Raw genomic sequence first — 7,591 nt, 5'->3', positions numbered from 1 at the left:
ATTATTATTATAGCCCAGGGTCTAGCATGAGCCATAAACGGATTTAAGAGGCTGCTAGAGTATAGAATTTAATATATTTGGCATCATTAAATAGTGGCATAGCAAACTCACTTGGAGGAGGCCGGACCCCTCCCCCAACACCACCCCTCTTCCCCATCTCTTCTTACCCCCCCATCCCACAAATCCTCCTGGCAAAGGTTTCCTGTGGAGCAGCCCTTGCTGGAGGGAAGGGCCGCGGGGAACAGAGCAGAGGCAAGAAGGCCGGGAGGGTGGAGAGGACATTGGGCAAATGACCAATTAGGGATACTTGGGGGAAATGGGACAAAGCTTTCTAGATAAGCAGGGTTTTTATCAGTCTATAAAAATACCACTTTCACTAATCTACTGGCTCCTTCTCCAGGCTCCTGGGACCAGATAGAAGGGTGGACAAAAGGAAGGTCCACAGGACAAGGGAGGGGTAGTCAGGGAGGGGGTGCACTTGGGAGGGAGAGAGGAAGCATTTCAGGGCTTCAAGCCTCAGAAAGCCAAAACTATGCTGTGGGTTTTATCCCCCCTCTAAACTTATCACCGTTCAGACTTCAATCCTTGTATTATTGCATGGAGCGGGTAGTCCTGTGCCCTTCAGTGTTTCCTTATATATGTGCTTTGTCTCCACATTTTTGACTCTGAGTCTATCTGTTTATTACCTTCACATACTTTATTCAACAAGTATTTATCTAGCATCGACTATGTGAATGGGATGGGTGCCATGATCTCTGTTCTCAGCAGCTGAGAGTCTGAGGTGAAGACAGATAATAAACAAGCACATAATAAAAATGATAGGAGGCATGACCATGAGGAAAGCTGGGGAGGGGCCGAGGGAGTGGAATGTGCAAAGGCCCTGGGGTGAGACCAAAGGTTGGTGCAAATGAGAAACAGAGAGGAAGGTGGATGGAATGTGGAGGCAGAAATGGGGCCAGGAGACGAGGTGAGAGGGGTGAGCTGGGGCCAGTTCATACAAAGCCTTAAATATATGAGAAGGAGTTGGGATTCTATCATTAAGACTTTTGAGGTGCCATTGGAGGGCCTGCATAAGCAGGGATGGGACATGACCTAAGGCCTCGTTTTTGCTTAGAGGCAGATAGCTCAGGGGTAGGGAGCTCACTCTTGGGGCTGCACCAGGCCAGTGGGTGGAAGGGTGGTGGTGGCAGTGTGGGGGGGTGCCCTATAATCTCTCAGTGTGAGTGGCACAGTGGGCAGAAGACAGGGGTCCCAGTCACAGCTCTGTTCCAAAATCCTGAGGAGCTTTGGCAATTCCCTTTCTGATCTCAGCAGCTCTAGACCTCAGTCTCCCCACACGTAAAATGAGAGCTGGACTAGTTAGTGCTCAGGGCCCACTATAGGTTCCCCCCCTCTGGGACAGGTCTGTGTCAAAGCCCCGGGGCCTCTGCAGGGGTTGGCGGGGGGCTGGGAACGAGGAGGGCTGGAGGTTGAGGGTTTATCTGGAGATGGGCTTCTCCCTTGCCTGCTGCAAAACGTGCATGGCCTTCTTTCTCCTGAACTGGTATTGTCCAGCCTAGGAAGGGGGGACCTGTTGAATCAAGGGGTCTGTCCAGGGGAGCCTCACCGGGCCTTGGAGACTGATCCCTGGTGGTGCCCGTCCGAGTACTTCTCCCGGGCTGGGGGCAGCCTCCGGGTGCTCCTGTGTGCATGATCACAGCAGAGGCGACGTGAGGGTCCAGGCTGGGGAGGGACGTGGGGTGGACTGCGGACACGGGGACTGAGCGTGAATCATGAATGCACAGCGCGTGCGCGCCTCTGCTCACGGGCTGGTGTGTGTGACTCGGGGTGGTGGGGGTGTGGCTGACCGTGGGCTGGTGTGACAGCTTATGATCGTATGTGTGGCTGAATTCATGTCCACATGTGTGTGTGACCACGATTGTGTGTTTGTGTGATGTAGCTGTGTCCTGGTGTGCCGGTGAGTGGGAGACTGTGTGTGTGTGTGTGTGTGCGTGCCCACGCGCGTGCATTGGCTGGCTGTGCACGACTGTGTGTACTCTAAGTGAGTCCCAAATGGCCGGGCCCGGGGCATCTTATGGCCTGACCTCTTGAAGACAGAGTGTCCTGCCAGCCGCGTCCGCGAGGGGCGGGCTCAGGGTAGCCGGCTTCCTCCCAGCACCGGGGGACACAAGTGGCTGAGGCCAGAGACCGCGTTCAGGGGCACGAGGGGCTGGGACAGGGGGACAGGGACTGGCTCAGCAGCCCAGGTAAGCGCCGTGCCCCCTCCCCGGCTCCAGAAGGACTTCTGTAAGCTGCCCTGCCACCCCTTCAGCCTTGCCCTGGCATCTGTCTGTCTGTCTGCAGGGGCCACAGGGAGTAGCAGATCCATCGGTGTGTGTGGGGGGGAGCCCACCAGGCCCCTCGACCTGGGGGACAAGGTCAAAGGCTGCCTGGAGTGAGGCACTGGGGGGCAGCCGGGTGGCAGCACCGGATCCCTTGGGAACCGACTTCCAACAAGTAAACACAGTTAGGATTTAGAGTCAACTCTGTCCCTCCAGGATTGGGGAGGGCCCTGGAGGTGTGCCCGGGGAATGTGTGCCCCAGTCAGGGGACATGATGGGCCCCGGGGGGGTGAGGTGTGCTTGTGTGTTAGCACCCCCCCCCCCCATGCTTAGCTCTGCCTGCAGAGGAAGAAACTGGGCTCTGCTGACTGTCCAGGTGTGTATCGGGGTCCACTTCTTGCACTTGACGTTTCCAACCTGCCGAGGGCGTGGGGCTTCCCCTGAGCACAGTGGGGGCGGGCAGGGGGCTTCGTTAAGGACGCGGGCCCCTCCACTCCCAGGCACCTCTCACCCAGTTCCCAGGAAGTGAGTGTGGAATTTGTTTCCAAATATAGACTCTGGTCACCCAGCCGCCTGTGGACAGCCCCTCTGGCCTCCCGGGTGAATGGCAGGACTTCAGCTGCCTTCCAGGGGGCCCAGGCCTGCAGGTCTCCACTTGGAGCTGTGGGTAAAAATAATAATCATAAAGTGGTCAATAAAAATGGAGGGGAGCTGAACGCTGGGTTATGAGCCCAGGACACCACTTGACCTGTCGTGATGTTTGGCTGGCGGCTGCCCTGCAGGGGACACACACACAGAGCCTTACACACCCACACCCACACAGGTCGGCACCACAGTCTCATAGGTGTCTTCGTGTAAGGAATTACACAGAAAAAAAATATATATCAAAGAAGGACACGATGACATACACACACACACAAACTAACACGATGGCAGAAAGACACACGGTTTCTCCACGAATGACACGCGGTCACACAGAGAGACTCAGGGACAATGTCATATTCAGTCACACAGAAGAGACATACGGCCCATGGCTCCAGGCAGAGGGCAGTCCCTCCAGCTTTGTTACAAGAGCTGCAGCCTGGGAAGGAGGCTGGGGATGCAGCAGGATCCACCCTTGCCTGTGCTCTGATTCAGGAGTTCTGGGGTCGGGGACTCACCAAGATGCACCAGGAGTCAGCACGTGGGGCCCTCGGGGAAGCTGTTTGTGGTGAGGAGCTGGTGTTTGAGAGGTCTGGGAGGAACCCCAGAACAAGCCAGCTTGGTGTTGTCTTGCCAGCAACTGGAGGGAGAGGGGGTGGGAGAAGGGGGGGGGTGGTCTGGAGAGGTGGCAGCCTCCCAGGGAGTGCATTTTGCATGGGGGTGGGAAGAATCATTCCCTGGAAGGCCAGGCTGGCCAGGCTGGCCAGGCTGGCCTGGAAGGAAGGCTGGCGGGTCCCGGGTGGAGGGAACTGAAGAGGGGCTGCTGGAGAGTGGGGACCCCTTGGACCTCCCTTTGGGGTGCTCCTCTCAGACTTTTGATCTCAGAGTCCCCACCTTCGAAAGAAGTCCTTCCCTTCCTAACTAGTGGCAGCCAGCGCTGCACCAGGGGCTGGCCTGGGAGGAGTACGGGCAGGGGCAAACAGGGAGCAAGAAAAAGGGTCTGGAAGCGGGAAAGTGAAAAGCCACACGTGGGGAGGCCTCACGACCAACATCAGGCCTCTGGGTCCCAGGATCTGGAGCTCCTAAAAGACTTGGGACCTTCCTGAGACCCGCCAGTGGGACCTGGAGGCCATGGAATCCATACACACCCTGAAGCCCAGTGGGTCTGGGCTGACAGAAGGGTCACCCTGAGAGCTGAGCATCTGGGAGGGGAACACTGGGGACCCGCAAATTTTGGCCTCTGTGCCTCCAAGGGGGGCGCCCTCAGCAGGCTGAGCCCATAGCTACCTGTGGGAAGTGGCCGGGGTTCCCTTTCAGGCTCTCCCTAAACGTGCAGAGCCTAAGGAATGCCAAGGAGCTGGGTGCATTTCAGCAGAGGCTGTGTGATCCAGGCAAGTCTTCACCCACTCTGAGCCTAATTATCTGTTTTTAAAAAATGCAACCAGGGGCATGTCCTCCCCGCCTGCCCCGTATCCCAACCCCATTTCTCTCCTGCCAGGGAACAGTGTGTACTGGGGTTGAGGCTGTGATGAATATGGCCAAGGTTTGGGAACAGAACATCTGAGGCTTAGAGTGGGGAATGTCAGCACCTCTACGTCCTCTCTCGCATCCTGCTAGGTTCTCCTGAATCTCGCTCCGCATGCCCACACAGGCCCTCTTCTGCTTCCTCAGTGGGAATGAGAGGAGGGGGTGGAGACAGAGAGATCTGAGCCCTTACTCCAATTGCTAAGTCTCCAGCAACTGCCGTCCTTTGACTGAATGCGCTTTTAGATGCTTAAAATGTGCCCATCGCGCTCACCCAATTTAACAGACCTCCTCCCATCGCCCTTCCCTTCCCTGGCTTGATAGAGAAGTCTTGTCGAGCGTTAAGAGTCACTCCTGGCTTCTGGAGTCAGACTGCCTGGGTTCAAATCCCACCAGACGGTGCCTGTGGCCAGAGCCCCAGGAGCCCACCTCCTCACCGAGCTATTGAGAGCTAAATGAATGAGTGAAACCGTGTTCCCACAGCTTCTGGCCTGCTGTAAATGGTAGCTATTACCGCTCCTCAAATGCTAGCAGCTTTTTTGAGCCTGGAATATCCACATTTTTCCCTTCGTGGCTGTAGAGACTCAAGCAGGACTCTTCTGAAAATATTAAAGGAAAATGCTGGGAAGGAAAGACGATGGGGGCTGCCTCTGCTGGCTGCCTGGGGCTCAGACTGGAAAGGAGTGGATGGGGACAGTGCAAGCCAGCCTGGAGCTTTTGGGGACATTAGATGCCCCAGTGGAAGCTGAGGGAGAGGAGTTTTGTCCTTCCTGACCAGCCTGGAGATGGACGGTGTCCCCTGCAGAGAGTGAAACAAGAGGGGAGGACCCCAGAGGAGTCGTGGTCCCAAACCCCAAACCTGAAGCCATGGGTCTCTGCCCGCACACAGGCCTGCACCCCTTCTCTCTGAGGCCCTCTCTTTCGGGCTCCCTCGATGGCCTCTAAGCCGGTCAGTGCCCCAGCTCTTTCTAAGCTTGCTGCCTCCAGAATGGAAACAGAAAAGTCCGCCTGTATTATGCACTGCCCACCCCCAGAAAAAAGAGGGGGCATTTCGCCCTGCAGGTTCAAGAAGAAAGCAATGGAACCCCAACATACAATTTTAATGTTGTTTATATTACACCCACAATGGAAAATGTTTTCTCTAAAAGGGGTATAATGTATTCTTTCTCTCTGTAAGGCCCTGCGGACGTGAAAGCCACAATTTCGAGTTCCTGACTTTCCTCGTTCCATTTAGAAGTTAATCCAGGCAGGCAAAAGGGTTGCTTGGACGGCCGCAGGGAGCCTCGCGAGCCGATCGGGGTGAATAGTATGTGTGGAGAGACCCAGCACTCCTCGAGTCCCAGGTCCCTGGCTGAGATTTCGGGGTTCAGGCTTGGGTGAAAGCATCCCGCCGCCCGCCCGCCCCGCCTGAGCGCGCGCCCCTGAGGTCACGGCCAGCAGCTCCAAGTGGGGGCTTTTGCTCCGGACCCGAACCCACCCGGCAGAGATGGCACTAAACCTCGATTTTCTCCTCCGTTTCAAAAAGCGGGGGAGTCTGTCAGTCCCTGCTGGTTGAACCCACGCGGGAGGCTCGGGAAAGCCCAGAGCGACGGGCGGAGGTAGAGCCTCGCAGGCCTCGGAACCCGCGGCCAAAGCACCAAGGTCCTGCGGGCGCCGCGCTGTTGCCGAGCGTTCGACGGGACTCCGGGGTTGCCATGGTGACCAGGAAACCGAGGGCCCCCGCGGAACCGGTCGCCCGGGAACTTTTCTTTGCCACCCCGCTGTCAGGGGCACCCCACCGCAAGCCTTGGTCAGTTTCACCCCCAGGATTTTCCGGGTGCGATTGCGCACGGCAGCTGGGCGTCTGGGGTCCCCGCTTCCGGACCTTGCCGTCGGGGCTGCCCCCAAAGGCCAGAAACCCAGCACCGGGAGACCAGGGGGTCTGGGGTGGCGGGGGGTGGGGGGGGAAGGGAGGGGACCCGCTGCGGCGCTCGAGGCCCCGGGCTGAAAGGGAAGAAAAATTAGAGGTCTTGACCAAGCAATCGTTTTGGTGACGGATCCTTCCAGTTTGGGGTCTGGCAGCCCTCGTCACCCGCACCCCCACACGCGTCCCTTCACCTCTTCAAGGTCATTACTAGAGTTCTCACTCGCAGCTCCGAGCGGGGAGGCCGCTGCGTGCTCTCCACCCCCACTTCCCCTGCACCCGAACAGGGCTTCTCCCGCGGCTGGGGCCTGGAGCCGTCCTGGCAAGTTTCTCCCCGAAAGAGAGAAGCAAGGGATGCGGGGCGGAGCCGTGCAGATTAAGCGGGCTATTCAGCGTCAGTGTCCAAGCTTTTCAGGTTCTCTAGACCCAGGCAGGTCCAAGTCTGAGAGTTTGGTCAGACCTTAGGAATTTCCAAAATCACTGGCCTGCCTCGTTTTGGCTATAAAGTCAATGTTACCTGAATCATTGGCTTGACTAGGAGGGATCAAGCTGAACCTTCTTAAAGGGGGGTGGGGGGGAGGACTGTCACCACTCCTATCCCCTTTGTTTGCTTTGCTGCAAACAGTCCACCTCCGAACTCACTGCAGCACAGACAGGAACCGTGTCCCTTTCCCCTTAAAGAAAGTGCTTTATGAAACCTCAGATTGGGTTCTCTTGTTCCGTGAGGCCCAGGCTGGCTGGAAGGAGGCCCACGGGCAGCCAGAACTGGAGTCGCAGTTTCGACTCTGGTTTTGAATCCGGCCCTTTGAGCAAGCTTAACACGTGTGGATTTAATTTCCCTTTCTTTCTCGCTTTCTTTTCTCCCCCCCACCCCCTTGTGAGGAAACAAGAAAAATAGTCTGCCGTGTCGACAGCGCGACACCGTTCCCTTTGCCAAAGAAAATTTGTCTTTCCAGAGTCCCGGAGAGCAGTGGGTTCCCAAATTTCCACTGCACCCTCCAGTTGAGGGAGGGGGTACCCAGACAGGCTCTCCGCCAGACCTGGAGGTATTAGCCCGGGTCTCTATTGTACTGGGTCAGAGCCCTGGAATTCAGTATATTTTCCCCACATCTTTTGGGGGCTCTGGGGACAGGCTGACTACACGGGAGGCCTTTCTGTGGGTTCTGGGCTGCAGATAAGGTTGGAGCGCTCAGGCTCAGTG

This window comes from Mirounga leonina, unplaced genomic scaffold, assembly GCF_011800145.1.
Source record: "Mirounga leonina isolate KUSES-001 unplaced genomic scaffold, KU_Mleo_1.0 Mir_171, whole genome shotgun sequence".
Lineage (NCBI taxonomy): Eukaryota > Metazoa > Chordata > Mammalia > Carnivora > Phocidae > Mirounga > Mirounga leonina.
This window is presented reverse-complemented; position numbering follows the sequence as displayed.